This window comes from Mytilus edulis, chromosome 8 (assembly GCF_963676685.1).
Source record: "Mytilus edulis chromosome 8, xbMytEdul2.2, whole genome shotgun sequence".
Lineage (NCBI taxonomy): Eukaryota > Metazoa > Mollusca > Bivalvia > Mytilida > Mytilidae > Mytilus > Mytilus edulis.
The window spans coordinates 19,359,937-19,385,105 of NC_092351.1; the positions used below are offsets into that span (position 1 = coordinate 19,359,937).

At 31.2% G+C, this 25,169-nt stretch overlaps 1 protein-coding gene across 2 annotated transcripts in view; it reads left to right on the forward strand.

The window, feature by feature from the left end:
- The window catches only part of LOC139485012 (protocadherin beta-13-like), a 75,898-nt gene that overhangs the window by 8,697 nt on the left and 42,032 nt on the right, over positions 1 to 25,169 (forward strand). The window contains exons 4-5 of one of the 2 annotated variants that reach the window (XM_071269104.1): positions 4,339 to 4,465; positions 24,111 to 24,292. The gene's annotated coding sequence lies outside the window, so the exon portion shown is untranslated. Of the gene's footprint in view, positions 1 to 4,338; positions 4,466 to 7,351; positions 7,430 to 24,110; positions 24,293 to 25,169 lie in introns of those variants that run through there. The other variant, XM_071269106.1, reaches the window with a different exon arrangement.

Genomic DNA, 25,169 nt, shown 5'->3' on the forward strand with positions numbered 1-25,169 from the left:
AAGTCAACATGACGGAAATGGTCAGTTGACCCCTTTAGGAGTTATTGCCCTTTATAGTCAATTTTTAACCATTTTTCGTAAATCTTAGTAATCTTTTACAAAAATCTTCTCCTCTGAAACTACTGGGCCAAATACTTCCAAACTTTAACTGAATGTTTCTTAGGGTATCTAGTTTGTAAATTGTATCAAAAGTTGTGATCTATCAACAAACATGGTCGCCATTGCTAAAAATAGAACATAGGGGTCAAATGCAGTTTTTGGCTTATAACTCAAAAACCAAAGCATTTAGAGCAAATCTGACATTGGATAATATTGTTTATCAGGTCAAGATCTATCTGCCCTGAAATTTTCAGATGAATCAGACAACCTGTTGTTGTGTTACTGCCCCTGAATTGGTAATTTTAAAGAAATTTTGCTGTTTTTGGTTATTATCTTGAATATTATTATAGATAGAGATAAACTGTAAACAGCAATAATGTTCAGCAAAGTAAGATTTACAAATAAGTCAACATGACAGAAATGGTCAGTTGACCCCTTTAGGAGTTATTGCCCTTTATAGTCAATTTTTAACCATTTTTCGTAAATCTTAGTAATCTTTTACAAAAATCTTCTCCTCTAAAACTACTGGGCCAAATACTTCCAAACTTTAACTGAATGTTTCTTAGGGTATCTAGTTTGTAAATTGTATCAAAAGTTGTGATCTATCAACAAACATGGTCGCCATTGCTAAAAATAGAACATAGGGGTCAAATGCAGTTTTTGGCTTATAACTCAAAAACCAAAGCATTTAGAGCAAATCTGACATGGGATAATATTGTTTATCAGGTCAAGATCTATCTGCCCTGAAATTTTCAGATGAATCAGACAACCTGTTGTTGTATTACTGCCCCTGAATTGGTAATTTTAAAGAAATTTTGCTGTTTTTGGTTATTATCTTGAATATTATTATCGATAGAGATAAACTGTAAACAGCAATAATGTTCAGCAAAGTAAGATTTACAAATAAGTCAACATGACAGAAATGGTCAGTTGACCCCTTTAGGAGTTATTGCCCTTTATAGTCAATTTTTAACCATTTTTCGTAAATCTTAGTAATCTTTTACAAAAATCTTCTCCTCTAAAACTACTGGGCCAAATACTTCCAAACTTTAACTGAATGTTCCTTAGAAAATCTAGTTTGTAAATTGTATCCGAAGTTATGATCTATCAACAAACATGGTCGCCATTGCTAAAAATAGAACATAGGGGTCAAATGCAGTTTTTGGCTTATAACTCAAAAACCAAAGCATTTAGAGCAAATCTGACATTGGGTAATATTGTTTATCAGGTCAAGATCTATCTGCCCTGAAATTTTCAGATGAATCAGACAACCTGTTGTTGGGTTGCTGCCCCTGAATTGATGATTTTAAGGAAATTTTGCTGTTTTTGTTTATTATCTTGAATATAATTATAGATAGAAATAGACTGTAAACAGCAATAATGTTCAGCAAAGTAAGATCTTCAATTAGGTCAATTTGACCAAAATTGTCAATTGACCCCTTAAGGAGTTATTGCCCTTTAAAGACTTTTGTCACAATTTGTTCATCATGTTGACTTACTTTAAAAAATCTTCTCCTTTGAAACTGCTGTATCAATTTCAGCCAAACTTAGGCTAAATGAGTTTCAGAGTATCTAGTATAAATTTTATATTTTATTTCCTTGTATGTCAAGAAACATAGCTCCTATGGCTAAAATAGAACAAAGGAGAAAATGATTATTTTTTTTGGCTTTTGAAGAAAATAGGACGATTCAAAAAACATTTAAATAAATTGAAAAGCCAAAATAATCTTTGATGAGAGATTAACCAAAAGAATTAAGGTGAGCGATTCAGGCTCTTGAGAGCCTCTTGTTTCATTTCTTATCAGTGTATCATTGACAATTTTACTAAAAACTAATGTAAGCATAGGTTCCTGATAAAATTTAAAAAAAGTTTTAGCCCTAATTTCCAAAAAGAAGAAGTCTTTTTGGTTGTACTCTTTGTTGAAGGCTGTATGTTAACTTATAGTTGTTAATTTCTGTGACATTTGGTTTCTTGTAGCTACCGGTAATTGTCTAATTGACAATCATACCACATCTTCTTTGAGTTTTTTTTTTTTTAAATTGTATGAACATTTACATTTGGTATTTACAGTATAGTATATCTTTTGTTTGGTCCTTCTGATATCTTTTAGTGTTTACCCCTGGCAAAACCTCAAAAGGAAAGTTTATTATTAGGACACAAAACAGGAACATGAAAGTTTGTTACATACAGTGACTTAACTGTTAGTGTTGCTCTTCAACTAAGGCAGCAACCATTTGATTTTCTGGGGGGGCTATGGGTTTTTTTTCTGTACAAACTTTTTTTTCGCGACAAGTCGAAAACAATTTTTTTCTTTCAATTTTAGCATTACATATAGTGGCAGCTGAGGGTGAAACAAACAATTTTTTTTTCTCAGAATCAAAAACAAATTTTGTTTTTTCTCCAAAAACTGGAAACAAACTTTTTTTTCCAAAAAAAACCATAGCCCCCCCCCCCCCCCGAAAATCAAATGGTTGCTGCCTAACAATTTATAGTAATAGGAATCAAAACATCAGCATGAAAGGTTATTTAATAGGACACAAATCAAGAGGATGTTCTATTCACAACAATGCAAGTCCTGTCTTCAAAATATAATAACTGGCACAAATAACACATTCATTCTTGTTCTGTTTTATATTCATTTTTATCTTGATATCTGTAATTTTCTGCATTAATACGATAGAAACATTACCTTTCTGTGAAAACAGAATGGTATTGTCAAATTAAAGTACATTATGAATTGAGATATTTTGATCAATAGATGAAACAAAATATTGTTTTTCGAAATAATGCACTTTTGGAAAATACGTTTTTATTTTATAGATTTTTGACCTGATAATAATCTTTGTAAAAGGGAGGCTGGTATATCTTAGTTTCATGTTTTATTTGATGAATATTAATTTAATTTTCGTGCATATTAAATCAATTCTTTGTTAAATGGGATTAAATATCATGAATTTGCAATTGTTTATGGAAGTTTTAATTACAAAATTTAATTTTATCCTACATTTCAAAGCTGAAAAAAATAGGAAACAGAAACTAAAAACAAGTAGATTTTTTGTGTGAAAGGGAGGTATATTTAATATTCAAAGGTCACTTTGATCTATATTAATTTCAATTTTTCATGCATATTAAATGTTCCTGCAATGTTTTGTTATAAAGTTAAATTTAATATAAAGATAAAGAAATTGTAATTGTTAGTGAAAGTTTTATTTACAAAATTAAAATTTATTTTTGATATCAGACCTCAAAAATATGAAACCAACACTAAAAACAGGTATGGTTTTGATCAAAGGATAGAAAAAATATTCCCTTAAACTTAATAATCCTGATAACTTCTGATCCTACAACACTCTGGGTGGTAATATGTATGCATAGCTTACTGTAAGAGCTGTGAAGATGTATAGCAGTGTTTCTTAGGTATTTTATCCATCTGACTGGCCACAGACCACAATTAAATATAATATCCGTATAAGTTGTTTTTAACGTTTTGTCATCTGGTAAAAAATCGCACCTCAATCTTGTGTTTGTAATTTACAGTACAAGTCCTAAAATATATACAACATTTAGAAAAAATGAACCTTTCGGCTAACAAAGTGAGCCTTTGGACATCCATACTGTATGGGCAAATTTAGAGAGGTTCCTATAACTAAAAATGTTACATTTTTCATCTTTAAAGACAGAAATTGTTTAAATATCATATTGAGAAGAAATCATCTGATTGTTTATGGAATTGTTACCACTTAATTTAAATGAAAACAAACTGTCCCAAATATTTTATTACACTCAAGTAACTGTAAGTGATGTCCAACAATTATTGCAAAGCTCAATAAAAGTGAAAAGACGAAACTTGGACCTACAAATCAATTTTAATTTAACTGCTTATACATGTACCATTAAACATTTTTCTTAAACTGATACAACGATAAAAATGAAATTGTAGACTGAAGAAGATCTATCTCTCTCAACACACAAGTTATTATTACCCCACACAAGATATATTGTCAAAATGACAATACATATATTACAGATGTATTTTAAGAATGAGTTTCAAATATTGTTGTATTCATTTGAATTGTAATGACTTTGTGATAAATGATGACGCCACTGATGGCTATAATTATACCCTCCAATTAAGACAAGATCATGAAGATGTTAAAGTTTCAAGTTATCAACATTAGATTTAATTATTGAGAAAGTAAATTGTCAAATTACATGACTCTCTTTTTCTAATTTTGCAGGTAGGATTTCATGCCTCAAGGGAAGGGAGCAGTGAAGATGCAGAGAATTATTTTGGAAACGGATATCCTGAAGAGTCTATTGTCGGCATGATTAAGAATAATATAATTACAGTGTTTAAAGTAACAGGTAGAGTTAATGTTATGTTATTAGTCGTAATTTTCTGGCCTGTAAACCGCAATCCATAAATGAAGTTGACTCCGATTTCACTTAAATAAAACCCAAGTGTTTACTTTATAAATTGTTTAAAATCTTTTTGATATTCAAACTTCTTAAATATCAGTAAGCAGTCCATTTTTTTCAAGATATAGAAACTGAAACTTAATTTGTTTATGAGGACTTCCCGAACAGAATTTGAACAGGATTTAATCGTTTTGAAGATAAATGTAAAATTAAATTTAAACAATATCAGCTTCTACTTAAAGGAGACAGTTACCGCTTAATGATTTGAGAATTTTTGTTTGAAAATATTGATTTTGTCTTGAACGATTTATGTACTCTTTAAAGTCTTAAGACCACCAGAGAGACGAGATGACAGGACCGTATTGACAAGACTGGACTAATGTTTGATTATCTAGCTTCTGTTTCATTTGACGATTTAATCTGCAAATAAATCATTCATATTCTGTAAACCTTTTTAACTTTAGGGATATAGGCAGCAGATAAAAGTGTTGATTTTTTATAAGAGTTTTCAAAAATCATTACTGATATTGATATAATACTTCCTTTTTAAGTGAAGATAAGTTAAAAAAGCATTTGTTCACGCCTTCTGCAAACAAGGATACCTTTTATTTTGAAACTTGATTTTTCCACTTTCATGCAACTTTTATTGAACAGGTATATATCTTGCCAGTAGTTGGTCATGAATACGAAGTTGCTTTTTTAAAGGTTTTATATATTGTATTTTATTCATATGTCTGATTTGGATATATGGTTGAATTATCCTGAGTAACATGTTGTTATTCAGTACCTTTCATTCTCATACTTATATGTAGTGGTTCCCAAGGCTTTGAGAAATCACATTCAGTCCATTAAACATTTTTTCTTAACTGAACCAGACTCTTTTACAGGACATTTACACTTATGATTTGGACAAAATAAAAACAAAGTTCTTGTCATTTGGTTCAGTAATGCATATCAATTAACTGGACCAGACCAATTTTTAGCTGGGTTTTTGCCCATTGTCCCGCAACCTTGGGAATGACTGTCCTTGGACTGAAATTTCATAAACATCTACTTGTCTGATGCGGATCCAGGATTTTAAAAAAGGGGAAAAGGGGGCAGGCAAAACAACATTAGGAGTGTAACTATGCATTAACCATAAATATGTCTTCATAAGGAAAACCTTACCCTCCCCTACTTAATCTGCTGTGCTTGTCTGGTCCTTTGTTGAGCTTGCAGAGGTTGCCCTGAATTCTGGCCTTGAGTTGTATATTGATGATTTACAAATCTAGTTGATGTGAAATATGCTTGTTATATTCTACTTTGCACAAAATTAAAGCTTTTCTTATACATCATTCATGTTTTGTTTGTTGGGGCTATAAACTATATCAATAGTACAAATATTTCTACTTTTCATATGTCTTACATCTCAACATTTAATACTGCTAAAATTGTAGGGCTTCAATTATCAAGCTACCACAATTTTTAGAAAGGAGTAGGGGCATTAAGGCCTAGTTTTTGCCCAAGAAAATGAAATTTTTTATAACTATTTCAAATTGGCACATAATGTTTAGAAATGCATAGGGTCATGAAATATAAATGAAAAACATGAAGATTTTTATCTGATGACGTCAGAATTACGTCATGATATGTACTGTTTTCACAAAAACGATGAAAAATACAGAATTTATGCAGTTTTCCGACTTTTATTCTGTTGTGGAAACATCCTGCGCAGCCGAGAAACAACAAAATAATTTAACAAAAGCTTTATTATAACTATTGGCATAATCTCACCAAATATAAAGTTGTTTCTTGGGTGCGCACATACTTTTTCAGTCTAAAATATACTTAAAATTTGATGAAAAAACAAGGAAAATCACGAAATTTAGGCAAAATATGCCAATTAGGATATGATTTGTTGCCCTGGTATCTTGTTCGATGTCAAATATGTTTTGTTTTTCTTAGTACCTTATACCTTAGACAAGTTTTCAGTAATCTAAGAATATGTATGATAACTTTTAAATTTACAGTAATTTTTGGGCCAAATAGGTGCCTTATTGCCCCTACTCCTTTAATAAATTTTCTCTATGGCTTTCAAAACTATTTTAAATTGGTCAAAATGATGAGAGTATTATGACAGAAATGGGCTAAAACCACAAATAAATAAACTAAACAATAAAATGAGAAACTGAGTCAACATTGTAACTTTCTGGCTTTAGTTACTTTGAAATTTTGTGAAGCTTTGGTATTTTGATACGAAAATTATGTAGTGATAAAATTTCTCATTTCCTTTGTTCTATCATATTATCATTCATCATAAGTAATTTATCACGATTTTATTTGTAATTTAAAAATAATTTCAACCGAATAAAGCATTTAGGATAACTAAATTTAATAATATGATTTCATTTTGAGTACAAATGTTTATGAGGATTAAGTAAAATAAACTTATTTGTTGAATTAAGAATTTATTTGATGAAATTAGTATTGTACAGTTATAGGAATATTTTCATTTCCGTCACTTTTCCACACATCATTGGTATTTTATATTTGAAATTTTCAAGTAGCAGATTTGAGTCTTCTTCATTATTAAACACTAAAAATGTCTGGTACTATGAAATATCGTTGTTTGATATATTGAAGTAAATTTTCAATAAAAGCGTGTACCAATAAGAGGACCAAATGTCAGCTTTACGAAACAAAAGGACGAACCCTAATCAATATTTAATTTGTAACCACAACTGTAAATTTTTTGTAAGAGGTATAGAAAACTGGATATTAAAATGCCATCAATAAAGATCGAACTGTCAAGTAGGATTATCTCCTCCTGTCCGACAAGTGAGGATTGCCATCAGTTCAGACGGCTAATGATCCCACCATTGTTGGTATTCTGCATCATTGAAACGATTTGTACGCATTTTCTGTCACAAGGTGAATTTAAGCTTCTAAAATTATTTGTTCAGGTCAGGTTCTAAAGTGTCTTTGGTGTTTGGTTAGGACTTAAGCCAAGTCTAATTGACACTAGGCCCTTTTTTGTAGTCAAGGGTGAAAAGTTTGTAAAATTTAATATTTTGAAGATTTAGTGCATTGTAAAATTTAATAAGTGTCATGTTGGGCAGTCTTGTTAACAAGTTTGTTAACAATTATTTGAATAAAAACTAATTTTGGACATTCATGCTGTTATAAACAAACTAAACTGTTCTTTGAAGTTTTTAAATTTATTTTCTAATTAAGTCTAAATGACCATTTTGTGGAGAAAAACAATTTTTAATTGGAATCGAAGATCATGTGGCATTCACTTTTTTACTTATATAGTCAACTTTCAGCAACAATAACCTAGATTTCTATTTTGCCCAAGACTACCAACTTTCTAATGCCTATGCAATCATTGCCTATACACACCCCATGTGTACACATTTGGAGAATTTTTAAAAAGATCCCCGGTTGGTGAATTTGAGTCAATTTCCAGCAGCATTCTCAATGTAGGCCAGCCATTTTGTGTAATAAAATCCAACACTTTTCTGAAAACACTGCTGCTATTTTAGTGGGTTAAGGTATGATGAAACTACTAGAATAGCAGCAAAGTTAAACATTTTAAATCAAGATAGTTTAGGTATTTTCTTCTGTATATTAGCTGTTGTTTTAGGTTAAAGATTTAAGGGTTTTGCACACTTAAAAAAGTCTCAAAGTTTTTAATCCAAGTTTGAACATGATAATTTATTGATAATCAATTTGAAATATTCTGTCAAGATTGAAATGAAAACAAATTAAATTAATGATAAGATAGATTGTTTATATTGGTAAAGGTTAATTGTATATAAGTAGTTTAAACTCCCATAGATAAAATATAGGTCTTTTCAACATTAGTGTCAATTTCAGCTCCGTTAGGTGTAAATGTCAACACTTTAGAACAAATAAATTTCACTTTTCAGAAGATAATAAATGAAAAAAGCTTATAAGTTTGTTTTCCCCTATTATACAAGTTCAGGCAAAATTAAGGGAAATTATATAGCATTTAAAATTGAAATAGATTAAATATGGGTCTTTAATACAAGTGTCAGTTTCTTTTGTAGTGGGATTCACATGTCGTAAATTGTAAATTACTGAACTTGACAAGAGGATGTTTTTTGGTCTCTGATGACATATTATTATCTCCTTGTATTAAGTATTTGGCAGGACTGGTGCCATCTAGAAAACCTGTACATTTGTCAGTCTTGTTTCACACGTGGGTAAATTGTGATGGATATGAAAGTCAGAAACACTACTTTTATACCTCATACCATGAATCTTTTTTATAAAATTGTAGTCTATTTAATACCACTTAAACTATTATAGTGACACCATTAGAGCACAATCTCTCCAGTTTGATACATCCCTTCATGTCAACCGCTAATTTATTATACGTCCAATTTTTTTACGATTTCTACCTTTGATATTCAAAGGAGTAAAAATTGAAAATTAAGTTCTATTTTGTATTTGACAGATTAAGTAATCGAACGAAAAGATTTTACCCATAATCCTAAATTGGTTTTTGTCGTAGTAATATGTAATTAGTAGCTTAGTCACTTGGTTAAGTGTAAAAGTTGCAGATATTTTTGTAACAAGTCATACCTATTGATTCTATCTCCGCCCATTCAATGTACTGAGTTAATTGTCCAGGTGATGTAGTTAGAGAAAAATCTTAATCCTTATTGAAAGTGCAGGTATTTTCAAATCGAAGCTTTGTTTGGTAGCTGCGAAGAACTTCTACCACAAAAATAACTGATTATCTTACTAAAATGTATCAAAGAGCTTAAAAACAATTTACAGTCATGGAGAGGAATAACAAAAAAAGATTATTGTATCTATTTTAAGATAAGATTTATAACTCCAAAAATATGTAGATATCATTGCATCAACATATAAAACATTGAAACTTTTATAATCCTGTAAATTCAGAAAAAAAGCATGTTCTTTTTTGTCACGCCTCATTGAAGTGGAGAAAGCCACACTAGGAGTATATGTTCACATGCAGCTGTGGCAGCAGCCTGGACAATGTATTAGTTTGTGTTTATGTCTCTCCAAATCTCTTTATTAGCTCACCTGTTCAAAAGGGCCAAGTGAGCTTTTCTCATCACTTGGCATCCGTCATCCGTCAAAAGGGCCAAGTGAGCTTTTCTCATCACTTGGCATACGTCATCCGTCAAAAGGGCCAAGTGAGCTTTTCTCATCACTTGGCATCCGTCATCCGTCAAAAGGGCCAAGTGAGCTTTTCTCATCACTTGGCATCCGTCATCCGTCAAAAGGGCCAAGTGAGCTTTTCTCATCACTTGGCATCCGTCATCCGTCAAAAGGGCCAAGTGAGCTTTTCTCATCACTTGGCATCCGTCGTCTGTTAGTTTTTACAAAAATCTTTTCCTCTGAAACTACTTAACCAAATTTAACCAAACTTGGCCTCAAACATCACTTGGGTATGGTGTTTGAAAATGTATCTGATGACCCTGCCTGCAAACCAAGGTGGCCCACATGGCTAAAAATAGAACATTGGGTTAAAAAGCAGTTTGCTCATATCTCTGAAACCAAAGCATTTACAGCAAATCTGACGAGAGTAAAATTGTTTAATAGGTTAAGATCTATCTGCCTTGAAATTTTCTGACTAATCAGGCCACCCATTGTTGGGTTGCTACCCCTGAATTGGTAATTTAAAGAAAATTTTGCAGTTTTTAGTTGATATCTTCAATATTATTATAGATAGAAATAAACTGTAAACAGCAATAATGTACAACAGAGTAAGACTTCTTATACGTTCAGGTCTTTCACATCCAATCTTTTATGGTAATATTCTTTATAAAGCACAAAAATATCAGTATTCACCTCAGAAGCTAACTAAACCTTTAAAAAGACTTATTAAGAAGGGATATAGTTAAGATACTGTTGTCAGGTCATTAAAGATTGCATATTTTGGCTTTAATATTGATTCACTTAAAGGGTCTTTGCATCGGAACTAAACACATTTATTTAAAGACCAGTTGTTGGCATGACACGGGTTGTGTTCTTCTCATATATGTTATGATGGTATGGTACTAAACCCCTTATGGGAGGGATTGTACCTGATATTCATATAATGAAGACATAATCTTTCAATCAGTGTAATTGAAGTCTGGAGCTGGCATGTCAGTTAACTGCTAGTAGTCTGTTGTTATTTATGTATTATTGTCATTTTGTTTAGTTTCTTTTGTTACATCTTCAGACATCAGACTCAGACTTCTCTTGAACTGAATTTTAATGTGCGTATTGTATGCTTTTACTTTTCTACATTGGCTAGAGGTATAGGGGGAGGGTTGAGATCTCATAAACATGTTTAACCCCGCCGCATTTTTGCGCCTGTTCCAAGACAGGAGCCTTTGGCCTTTGTCAGTCTTGTATTATTTCTTAACTTTAGTTTCTTTGTATAATTTGGAGTTTAGTATGGCGTTCATTATTACTGAACTAGTATATCTATTTATTTAGGGGCCAGCTGAAGGACGCCTCTGAGTGGGTGCGGGAATTTCTCGCTGCATTGAATACCTATTAATGACCTTCTGCTGTTGTCTGTTATATGGTCGGGGTTGTTGTCTCTTTGACACATTTCCCATTTCCATTCTCAATTTTAAGATCTACAAATAAGTCAAAATGACCAAAATGGTCAATTGACCCCTTTAGAAGTTATTGCCCTTTATAGTCAATTTTTGTTGAGCCTTCAACTTTAGTCGAAAAAGCATGACATGGCGATCCTACATTCCGTTGGCGTCCCTTCCACAAATATTTACTCTGTGGTTAAAGTTTTTGAAATTTTGATAACTTTCTTAAACTATCCTGGATTTGTACCAAACTTGGACAGAAGCTTGTTTATGATCATAAGAAAGTATCCAGAAGTAAATTTTGTAAAAAAAAATCCATTTTTTCTGTATTTTATGTATAAATGGACTTAGTTTTTCTGCCAGGATACAATACATTCAGGTCGCATGCCCGGATGAGGTAACTACGAGGCAACGCTAAAATTTGCTCTGTTAGAAAAGAACATTTTTACGTGAAAAACACTTCTTTAAAATCAGAAAACCAGGTCAGTTATTTAACTATTTATAGTATATCGTTGTGTTTACGCTACAGGTTCCAGATTGTGCTAAAACGAACGTAATATTGAAAATACATGAACAACGATTTTCTACTCTTCTATGAAGCCATTGTTTAATTGTTGTACCGTGGTAACGTCTTAGCGACGTAGGAATAACTTTTGAAAATTTAGATTTCCTCTCTATTGAATATTCAATATTTTAAACTTGAGTGAAAATAAGAATAACTACTAAAATGTCAGAAGCGCCTGATCTTACCATTGAACTGTTTGAGCTGTTAACAAAAATAGATAACCGATTAACCGTGATCGAAGCCCGAACTGATAGAATAGAAAACATCGAAACAGCGCTAGGTCAGTTAACTAGGAAAGTCGATACAATGAAAAGTGACATTATCGAACTAAAAACGAAAACCACTGATCTGGAGAAAAATGCCGATTTTTATAAGTAACAAATATGAAGAATTACGTGGTGAAAATTCTGCTCAAGATAACAAAATTAGACAGTTGCAGAAAGATGTATTGGATATACGAGATGCTGAAAATAATACAACAGAATTAAAAGAGAAAATACTAGATCTACAATGCAGGTCTATGAGGAACAATTTGGTATTTACAGGTCTGGAAGAGTCTGCAGAAGAAAACACCAAACAAGTGCTGCATAAATTTATTAGGGAAGAACTCAGTATAAGAAAAGAAATTCAACTTGGAACCGTTCATCGATTTGACAAAAAGATAACAATGGCAGGCACAGACCTATTGTGGCGAGCTTTATTTTTTACGAAGATCTACAAACCATATTATATTCCGGACCAAAACTAAAAAATAAACTAAACTTTGGCATAAATACTCAGTTCCCAAGAGAGATCGAAGAGAGAAGAAAAAAATTGTACCCCGTGATGAAAGAGGCAAAGAAAAAAGGAAAAAGAGCATACATGATAAAAGATAAGCTGTTTATCGAAAGAAATCTTTTTAAACCGGAAATTAAGAAACAATCACCTGGTGAACAAAAAACCCAACAGTCGACTTCCCTCTCAGGAACACCACCAACAGATAACAGGAAATCACAAAAACGAGCAAGACATGGGTCAGAAGCAGAATCATAGGGGCACGAAGAAGGAGTAGCTGATGAAAATGAAAAAAGATGTAATTGTGTGTCTATAAACAATAGTTTTTGTAAATTAAATATTCTTAGTTTAAATGTCTGTGGCATAAAGAAACGACTACAATATCCTGAATTTATAGAATTAATAAATCGTTATGATATAATATGTCTCCAAGAAAGTAAAACTGACAATTGTGATGAAATTTCCGTACCTGGCTATATCAGTAAAATGAAAAACAGACACGATATGACATTTAGAAAATCTGGTGGACTTATGGTTCTTTATAAAGAAAAATTATGCGATCATATAAAATTCCTATCGAGTGATAGTAATTTTGTTATATGGTTTGAAATCTCATCTTCATATACTAAACTTGATGCTGAAATAGTCATTGGGTCTGTTTATATTCCACCGGAAAACACAAAATATAGTTCACACGACGCCTTTCGCGAAATCGAAACTGATATTCTAAAATTTTCAACTAAATGCAAATATATGTGCTTAAATGGCGATTTCAACAGTAGAACATCGACTGATGCTGATTTTATCCCAACTGATGGAAATGATATTTCTGACATTCTGAATTTACCGGAAATCGCAGAAAACGACACCTATAAATTCGAAATCTACAACATACCGATAGCAAGAAATAATAAAGATAAAACAAAAAATAATTATGGGAAACTATTACTTGATTTATGCAAATTTACAAATATGTATATTATAAACGGCCGCATAGGAGAAAATATGGCGGGGGAACGGACGAGCAAAAATGCTGCAGTTGTTGATTATTTCATAGGGTCGCTAGATTTCATTAACATTATCTCAAATTCGAAAGTTTTAGATTTTAGTTGTTTATATTCCGATATCCACAGCCCTATAGATATAGATGTCGACATAAATAAATGTACATGTGAATATCGATCTGTGCCGATTAATTCGATGAGCGGAAAGAAAATAAAGAAATGGGATATAAACAAGAAAGAAGATTTTATTTTAAATTTAGACAGAGAAAAGATTTCTGAATTAGAAAACTATCTTGAAGAAACCAAATCTTTTCCTGCTGATTCGAACAATATTAACAAAGCTGTAGAAAATATTACGAACATATTTGTTACTTCTGCAAAGAAAACATTCGGAACATTAAAAAACAAGTCAAAGAACGAAAATACCCCTCAGAGTACAAGATCACGAGATAAAAAACCATGGTTTAACATAGATTGTAGAATTGCTAGGAAAAATGCGAGAAAATACAGAAGAAAATATAAATTAAACAAATCCATTGTAAACCAGGAATATAAAAAACGCAGTGAAAGACAATACAAAAATACCATGAACAGAAATATAAAAAAGTATAGGAAAAATGTGTGGAATGATATGAAAAATATGAAAACCACGAACTCAAAAGAGTACTGGAAAATTCTAAATGGAGGCTCTAGGAAGAAACAACCAAATATTTCAATTGAAAAACTTTATGATTTCTTCAAAAATTTAAATCAAGGAAATATAGAAGAAGAACAAGAGCTAAACCACGAAGAGATTGAAAGAAATATCGAAAATAATTAATTAAATGAAATGATTACGCCCGATGAAATAATAAAAAATATAAAAAACTTGAAAAATAACAAGGCAAGCGGTGATGACCTGATTATAAACGAATTCTTCAAAGCTACGTGTGCTTCAACAGAAATCATTAATATCTTTGTAAAGTTATTCAATCTTATATTTGATACAGGAATCATACCAGACAGTTGGTTATCTGGAAATATACACCCTTTATTTAAAAATAAAGGAAATCAACAAGATCCGCAAAATTATAGACCTATCACTATTCTTAGCTGTTTTGGAAAACTTTTTACGTCCATCCTAAATGAACGATTAACGAAATATTTCGAGAACTTTTCAATAATACATAACAATCAAAGTGGCTTTAGGAAAAAATATTCAACAACAGATAACATATTTATATTACAAAGTCTCTTCGACCTAGCTAGATCGCAAAAGAAAAAGTTATTTTGTGTTTTTATTGATTTTGCCAAAGCGTTCGACACAGTTTGGAGAAACGGCCTATGGTTTAAGATGGCATTGAATCACATTGATGGAAAAATGCATACAGTAATACATAGTATGTACAACAATATAAAATCAAGAGTTATATACAATAATCAAAAATCTGATTTTTTCCCATGTAACACTGGAGTTAGACAAGGGGAAAATCTTTCCCCTCTATTATTCTCTTTATATATCAATGACCTCACTGATTTTTTGCTATCACATAATGTGAAAGGTTTGTCATCAATATCGAACTCCCTTGAAACTAGCCTCAATATCTATTTAAAGCTGTTCATTTTATTATATGCCGATGATACTGTTCTAATGTCAGAAACAAAGGAAGACCTTCAAATGCAATTAAATTGCTTCAGTGAATATTGTGATACTTGGAAACTTAAAGTAAATACATCTAAGACTAAAGTTTTAATTTTCTCTAAAGGAAGACAGCCTAATAATATTAATTTCATTTATGAAGAAAATGAAATTGAAATAGTGAAAGAATTTAACTACCTTGGACTATTGTTAACAAGATCAGGATCCTTCAATAAAGCAAAGAAAAGACTATCAGAAAAAGCAACAAAAGCTATGTACAACGTTATTAAAAAAGGGAGGCAGTGTAATTTATCAATTGAATGCCAATTAGAGTTATTTGACAAACTGGTGAAACCAATTCTTCTATACGGATGTGAAGTATGGGGATTTGGAAAAAATGACATTATTGAACAAGTTCATCTCAAATTTTTAAAGCATTTACTACACCTCAAGAGATCTACCCCAAGCATGATTGTGTACGGTGAAACTGGACGTTACCCATTGGAAATAAGCATTAAATGCCGAATGATAACATATTGGTGCAGGCTGCTTATAGATGAAAACAAGTTATCATCAATATTATACAAATTTGTATATTCCCGATATCACACAAACAATGATGATATTTTATGGATAAAAAACATTAAAAATATATTGGACAATGCCGGATTTTCAAACTTATTTTATGTGCAAAATACAGACCTCACCAAATGGTTACCAAAAAGTATCAAACTTAGATTAATTGACCAACTGTTTAAACAAATTTGGAACTCAGCTATTCAGAACACATCAAAATGCATTACATATAGGCACATATAAGGAACATTTTGAATTTGAGAATTATTTCAACATCGTAAATGACCGAGATATATATACACTTTGTAAATTCCGAACATCGAATCATTCACTGCCAATAGAAAAGGGGAGATGGTATAACATTGAAAGAAGTGATAGAAAATGTTCAATATGTACAAAAAGAGATATCGGAGACGAATACCACTATATTTTTGTTTGCCCGGCTTTACAAGATGAAAGAAGAAGATTTATTCCAAATGGACTAATAACAAGACATAACATTTTTACATTCAACAAACTGTTTAATTAAAAAAAACCAAAGACACTAAGAAACCTCTGCAATTTTATAAGATGTATTAATAGTAAGCTCACTCCTTCTTAACAACCATAATTTATTTAACATACTTATAGAAAGTATTTCTTTATACAATTTTAGCTTTTACATTTGACTATACAAGTCTATATATATATTCTTTTATATGTTATCTCATCCGAAATTTTGAATTTTATGCATTTTTAATGCATTTTTTATTTTTATGTATACTATTATTTTTTTTAACTTCTCTGTAACCTTTGTACTTGCATGGTTTTATGAGAATAAACTATCTATCTATCTTTGTGGTTAAAGTTTTTAAAATTTGAATAACTTTCTTATACTATCCTGGATTTGTACCAAACTTGGACAGAAGCTTGTTAATGATCATAAGATAGTATCCAGAAGTAAATTTTGTAAAAAAACATATCCATTTTTTCTGTATTTTACTTATAAATGGACTTTTCTGCAACAATACAATACATTCACTCTGTGGTTAAAGTTTTTAAAAATTTTATAACATTTCTATACTATCCTGGATTTATACCAAACTTGGACTGAAGCTTTTTTATGATCAAAAACTAATATCTAGAAGGAAATTTTGTTAAAATTTTGAACCTGGTTATCTGTATTTTACTTATAAATGGCCTTAGTTTTTCTTCCAGTTATATAATATTACATACAGTCTGCAGTTAAAGTTTTTAAAACATTTATTAGATTCATAAACTATCCTGGATTTATACCAAACTTGGACAGAAGCTTCTAACAATCAAAAGATACTATCAAGAGAAATAATTTTATTGATTTTGATCCCTCATTTTTGTTGAGCCTGCTATTAACAGCAAAAGTAGGCAAGACACTGGGTTCTGCGGAACCCTTACAAATTTTAACAATTTTCAAAAATTTTGTAAATTTTTACAAAATATTTTCTTCTGAAACTAATTGGCCAAGTTCATTATAGATAGAGATAATTGTAAGCAGCAAGAATGTTCAGTAAAGTAAGATCTGCAAACACATCACCATCACCAAAACACAATTTGTCATGAATCCGTGTGTGTCATTTGTTTAATATGCACATAGACCAAGGTGAGCGACACAGGCTCTTTAGAGCCTCTAGTTTTTACATCAGAGGCCCCTGAGGGGCCTCGGGTGTATTGCCATCGCCTACTTTTCAATTCGCGCAAAGATCAAAGAGATGCATATATAATTAGTTTTGGAATAATAACCGACATTATAGACCCGCGGACCTATATAGTGCAGAATAAAATTCCGTATCACTTCTTTTAAATTCATGTTTTCAATGGATACTCAGTTTTTTTAATTTTTCTTAACGCAAAATTTATATATATAATATGAAAATGTTTTGTCGTTAGAAATATTTGTATTTTAATCAAACGATCTTCAATATCAAAAAATTGTTGTTGCGGAAGAATACCACGAGTGCGCAAGAGGGCAAGAGCGAGCGTGTAGAAAATCGAGAGGAAATCAATTCACACATTTATACACAGAAAGGTAATTATATTTCAATTATTTGATTTGGAGTAACCTTTTTAAACCGTTTGTAGCATATATTTGTCTATAATATTAACGTAGCAAAACCAGGAAAATTTAATCTGTCATAATATTAAAATAAATTATCAGGTCACGTCCCCAGCAGCCATTTTGAAAATACCAGCAGATTGGGTAGGAGTAACAAGAACCTGCAAGGCCTTTAAAGATAAGGTTACTATTTGTGTATTTTTTATAACAACAATTTGTTTTTATAAAGATCTCAACAATTTTTTGAGTTAAATTTCTTTTCTTCGTAAATAACAAGTAGATTGATCACTTGGACACACACACGGAACTATTTTCTGTCTTTTAAGATACTGTTTCGGATTTTCGCTCCTTCTCCGACTTAGTTTGTTGCATTAGTATATGTGGATTGGAAAATACGCGGAATTTGTAATGACTTTGACTATGTCTATGTAAGTAATTCTAATATATAATTATTGGTTGAATTTATTGTTTATATAATATTCAGAGAAGACTTTTTCTTCTTCCTATAGAGTTGGACTCTTTTTGAGTGTATAAAGACTCTTGCTCGTAAAATCAAGAGTCTTACTTTACACTGAAATGTCAGAATTTGGGTTAATCACATTAGACATTTGTTCACACATACATGCATATGTGCATATGAGAACTTGAATTGAGCAAATATGATTAGTTATATCTATGAGAAATACAATCAGTTAACTTTATCTATGAGCATCCATGAGATCTTAAATTGAGCAAATATGATCAGTTATATGTTGAGTAAAATTTGAGCTAGATCTACTCAATAGGGCTCTTCACGGTTAGTTGGGTCAGGATCCCTAATAGACCTTGAGATGAGGAACTCAGATGACGTAATTAAAAAAAAATATTAGTCCGCCATACAATTGTGGATGCTGTGATGATTTTAAAAATGGACATAAATGAACAATAAGAACTGTTTTATAGAGCTGATGTGATGAGAAAAGAAAGATGTAGATTTGACCTGAAATAAATTATTAGAAAGGACAATTTTTTTATTGAATTTTATGATCAGAATTTTGGGATTATTTCATGAGGAGAGTGACATTTTTCACCATCTTCCGGGGTCCAGCAATTTGCGAAAAAAGTAATCTCACTTGCCACCCCGAAAATTTAACCAGACATGTATAAATGTATCAGCTTCGATATGAGCCATCATACATGTTCAAGTAAACGATATGGACTGAGCAACGGAGGAAAACGTTACCATTACGGCCTATGGAGAATTAATTGTAAATGTATACCCAGTTCGGCCATATTGGATAGGGGGCAGATTTTTTGGAAGGAGGTGGAAATGGTATGAAAGTGTGGGAAATCCTATGTGTGTTTCCAAGCAACAGCTCTGTTTTAATGATGTTTTCCTGTATTTTTCACACCATTTTTACCTCTATTATGAAAATCTGCCTCCTATCCAATATGGCCCAACTAACCGTGAAGAGCCCTAATTAGATATATATCAATATTGAGACTAATCTAAATGGTTATTTGAGCACACATGAGCCTATTTATACTATTGAGAGCAATATTGGGATACTGCATGAGCAAACTAAGCAAATGATATTGAGACAAACCTATGAGCGCTATATTTTTAAATTTCTTCTTGACAATTTTTTGTTTATTTTTAAAAAAAATATAGGGACAACAGAGTTGGTGTATGTGGGTTCGATTCCCACCCTAGGCATTCATTTATATTGGCTGGTGCAAAGCGGGCAGTTTAGCTTAGTGGCCCCACACTGACTCTGTTGTTCATATGTTACTTAAAAAAATTAGGCGGCATCGTTCAGGTCTTGCCATCTTTATTTTTCTATTCGAAAATCAGACACAACAAAACCATTGAATAATTGTGAAAATTATACCACAGATAACTCTGGTAAAACTTTAATTGTTTTTGGCATAATTAAACTTGGCTGCCATCCAAGATCTAAAAAGTTTTTATATTGATGAATTATATACCAGATTTGGATTCTTTTGGTTACAAAACATTTTGGATGGTACATGTAGGTAGCGGCCAAATCTTTATTCCTAAAGGCTTAAAGCTTTCAGGTCTGAAAATTGCCCAAAATCATCACATTTTGACAAATTTGGAACATAAAATGTACTTTTATGAAAAGAACTGATTTATTGAGTGTTAAGACTTCTGAAATAGACCCAAATTACGAACCAAATTGAGAACTTTTTGGAGTTTTATAGTTTAGGCTATTTTGGGCAATAAGTGAAACTTGTCCTTTGAATCAGTGGTTTCACAATAACCATTATATACTAAGTACATGTATCTGTTAGAAGATAGCTCTTTCACAGTACATTGTTAAACTTAAAGATAAATATATACCGACAATGACCAATATTAATGATGGAATGAGATTATACATGTATATATACTGTTTTATATTGTTACATGTACATACATAAATGAAAATTAAAACCAAACTGTTGTCATTATTCATAAAAAAAGAAAAGGGAGGTATGATTGGTATAAATCAGACACCAGTTCTAGACAAAATGATGAAAAAGAAATAAAGCTTATAATTACCATACAACATTTTTACAATCAGAAAAAAACTATACATAAATCAGTTAGAAATAGCCATGAAATGTCAAATGTTAAACAATATATACAAGAAAACTAATGGCCACATCAATGAACAATCCGGAAATCAAGATATACACCAAAAAATTACAAGGCCTGTTTTACAGGTTTCTTACAAAGGACCGACACATTCATATGGTAGTTGTGTTCTATATGTATAGTGCAAAATGTTCCTATGGCTTTATAATATATAAATATGAATTTAAAGCAAAGGTCAAAATCTAGAACGTGCAAATTACCTATGACCTTGACCTCAATTTCAAGGTCATAAACCAAGGATCTCAAATCAAAAGACCCTAGGTCTTTATTATGTATGGTTAATGAGTTATATGACTTTACGCATAATTCTAAATATAAGATGGGCAAAAACTCCTATTTATTGTTTACGCACCCTTTCAACCAAAATTTATAAGTAACGGCATGTCGCAACTAACAATTTAGTGAAAATAAGATGTAGATATGTTATAAGGTTTTGAAAATAAGTAAAAATAAGCCAAACTAAAAAATTTAGAATATGACCTTGACCCTTGACCTTGACCTAATTTTCATTTTTTTTGGACCAAGGATCTCAAATTAAAAGACCCTAGGTCTCTATCACTTATGGTTTACCAGTTAGAAATGCAAATCACTTATATCAAATACATAAGGGGGAATAACTCTCATATGGAGTATCAGGATAGCTTCGGTTAAAACTAAACTCCGAATCCTGAAGATGTAACAAGCAATTTGGTAAAATAAATTTGTCGTAATCTTTTACGGTTGCGAAGGAGTAGTGGCCACAAGAAAAACAGTGTTTGGGGAGATAACTCTTACTGCGCGGTTGTCAGTTTTAAAGCGTATAAACTATACGATATCATATTCCAAATATCTAAGCGACATCTTTTGAAACAACAAAATTACGCAAGAAAAAAAATTAGGCAGAAGAAAAAAAAATAATAATCAGAACAAAATCAATAGGTCTTTCCACGGAAAGGTGGAAAGACCTAATTAGAAAACAGAACCTACAATGTACATGTATAGCTGCTAATTTAAAAAAAATATATAATGGATAAATGATTGACTGTGTTACAATAAAACCAAGATACAAATGTAACTCAGTGAAGCTATTTATGAACATTTAAAGAGTTTGTGTTGACTGCAACAAAAATCTAGAATAAGGGATAGTAATCTTGCTGTGTTAACATCCATTTAATTAGCAATTGATCCAAAAGCTAATTAAATGTTTCAGAAAAAAGACCTGGATACTACATGTACAAACATTGTTAATTAATGCCATTTGTAGAGCAGGATCTGATTATCCATCCGGAGCACCTGAGATCACCTGTTTTGGTGGGGTTCGTGTTGCTCAGTCTTTAGTTTTCTATGTTGTTTCTAGTGTACTTTTATTTGTATGCATGTCTTTTTCAGTTTTAGTCATGAAATTGTAAGTTTATTTTCCATTTATGAGTTTGCTGTTCATCTGGTATCTTTAGCCCCAAAGTTTCCCCTGGGTCAATTATTTTTTTCGCCACCTCTTTCGCCAAAACAATATATTTTTCCCCACTTTATTTTTTAATTAGCCACAATATTACAATTTATCTGTTTTGATATGATTGTCTTGAACCTCTTTTTCATAGTTCAGTGAGTGACTATATAGCTACTCGAAGAATTGTTTGCTATGTTGATTCTCTATTATAAGTTATACGCTAACGATTTTTGTATGTGTGCAACTATATGGTCATAATGCCAATCTAACAGTTCTCATTTGACCAAGTAATCATTGATAATTCACAAAGTTAAGTTTCCTAGTTCAAGTCAGTATCTCAGATATGATAGCATATTATATTTAATATTTGTACTATATTGTATGGTGAACATATCTGTCTGGTAGGTATAATATAAACACCTGTCATTTATCAATATTATAATTCAACACAACTTGAGGTCCTCTGATGTTCAGTACTTCAGTACTTTGATTATATGTTGTAGATGTTATCTTTAGTGATTACTAATATTTAATTTTGAAAAAAAATAATTTTGATTTAGAAAAGGAAATTCTGAGTTTTAAGTTTTAAGGACTTGCTGTTGGAAGATGCTCTTGCAACATAGGGGGATATGACTTGCTTGAATAAGAACAGTTTTGTTTTTGTAGACAAAGAAATATAAAAGGTTTTAAAGACCACAAATGTTTTTGAAAGAGTTAATAAAAAGGTTTTTGGTTTATAAAAAAATTGGTAGTTGTTGAAAATCATATTATTTTGACCTTTAAACTTGATGAACATTTCAATGTTGTATATATTTTACTCTGGTAAAGGCTGACTGAACATTTTGTGTTTGATTAGTAGGTCCAGATCACTAGAATTTTTCAGATAGTTTTGACTCTGATTAAAGTTTGTGGTTTTTAGCTTTTTAATTGAACTGTTGTTCATTTCTAAAGCTTGGACTTGTGCTTGACCAACTGCGACTTTTGTGCATTTTTCCTTGAAAGTGTGACTCAAAGCTTCATATCAATGACTTTTAATTTTATTCTTGAAAATGATATTGAAATTTATTCAGTGGTCAATTTAAATGTCTTAAATCATCCTGCAGAGAAGGAGGATCAATTTTAATGTAACTTCATACAATTCTGGAGGGAGATCATGATTGATGACAAAAAAATCGGTCATCTTTAAAAAGATATCAATTATCCTAACCTTGACCGGGGAGCCATCATGTCCAATAATTTCTGCCGTTATTACACAGTATTATATGAGATTGAAGATGAGATTAAAAAATTTAACTAAGAACAGCGGTAGATTTAGAACTTCGGAGACATGCAGACGTTTGGACTGTCACATCACATGTGTAGATTAGTTTTACCCAGCTCAACTTCACTGCACAAACCACTTAAATGCAAAATAATAGGATGCAGATAGGGAAAAACCTAGATTGATATTGACAGTTACATGGATTGTGTCTGGTCTTTAAGATGTTTATTTGTATTGTTTTCCTACATGATCATGTCATGATCACCCAAGGTGACAATTTTATCTCAACCTGAGAGTACAATTAAGTTTGCTGACCATAGTAAGCATCTGGTGTCTTACAATATTAGAATGATATACTGTATAAATATATATTAATACAGTAAAGTGTTTTATTAGAGATTCATTTCTAGCATTTTCATTTTTGTTAAATCATTAGAAACTTCAAAGCTTTAAAGAGATTTTTCAGAGTTCTCGAAATGGTGGTTCAAATGTTTTTACCACCAAAATTTTAAAGAGACCAACACAATCTTGTTATTTTGATATAGAAATAATAGTGAGAACCAGTAGATTTTCCTCAACGAATACCTGTGAAAAAAGGATTTTAGGATTTTTATGAGTTATTATAAATATGAGTTATTGCCAATGAGACAATTCACAAGAGACCAAATGACACAGAAGTCAATCTGTAGGTTATATTGAAGGTTTTTGGTGTGTAAACTTGGCAGACTCACTCACAAAACTGTATGAAGACTGAAAAAAAATACTAACTGTTAAATTTGTAAGGACATGGAGACATTTTCACTTCAATTAACTCCACAAAAAAATCTAATTACTTATAATGCGAATAAAATTCTGAAAAAGTTATGCATAGATCAAAATATTTCATAGAAAGAACTTTACAGAACTATTTCACTTATAGTTGTGATAAATACAAAACTTCATCTTATATTTTGTCGACACTGTTTTGATTATTTTCATGCTAATGCCATAAAGCAGTCATCAACCTATCAATTAAATGTTTTCTTCAAGACTGTTGAATTATGCTTCATTATACATTTACATATTTCATTCTTTCAGACAAAGAATCTATTAGAAATGTAGACATTATCAAGCCCTGAAAAAGTTTACTTACTATATGTTCAAACAGTGTAAATATGAGAAGAGGAAACTGCTATTTGGAAATGATGAAGATTTTCTGTCCAGGGATGTGGAAAAAAACTGGTATGACCTTGAGGCTAAATTAGTTTGAAGGTAAAAAGGTAATTTTGGTAATGGACTATAATTGTCTACAGAGAGATCCCTAGGCCAAAGCCTGTTTGTCCAGTGAAAAAACAGTCAACAATTGACAAGGGGAAGTAATTGGTGTTTGGCAAATGGACTATTGGCATTGTTATATATTACACAGCTATCTAATTTTAGAAATATATAATTTCCAAACCACTGGAATCATAAGCCATTATCATAAAACTTCCTGAAGGTCTGTGAGAACAGTTTTTAATAAGATTTGCAAATCATATTTTAGAACTGATAAAAAAATAACAATAACAAATTTGAAAGGAGTGTTAGTAAATTAATTTACATTGTGTCAGATTGGGGTCATATATCTGAACTATTAAATCAAATTAAAATTAAATGAATGGATATGATTAAGAGATATTTCCCACTACCCACAATCCTTTGTCTTAATCAACTGAATCAGATTTGAAATTGGCATCAGATCAAATGAAAAGATTTTGCCATTTTGGTGCTATAGTTCTTGGTCACAGCTGAATTGTCAATAGATGCTTCAGTTTGATACCATGATTCAAAATAAAAGAATTCAATGACCTTTATTTATATCAAGCCCTTAAATTGGTAATAAATTTTATCGAGATGACACAAAAAAATACGCAGAAGTTGTATGTCCTTTTTGTTTTTGGATAATGTGTTTAATTACGTAAAAAAACAAAGGTAAGCTAATTGTGCATTACACCTATCATTATAGATATCAAAATTAATTGTATGTTATAAATCTGTATTTGGATACTACTTTGCTGAGATCATTAATTGCCTTTGAACAAAGTCTTAGATTGACACTTATCATTTTAATAAATCTTTCTTGCTTGGCACTTATCTTTTTCATTTATCGCTGAGCGG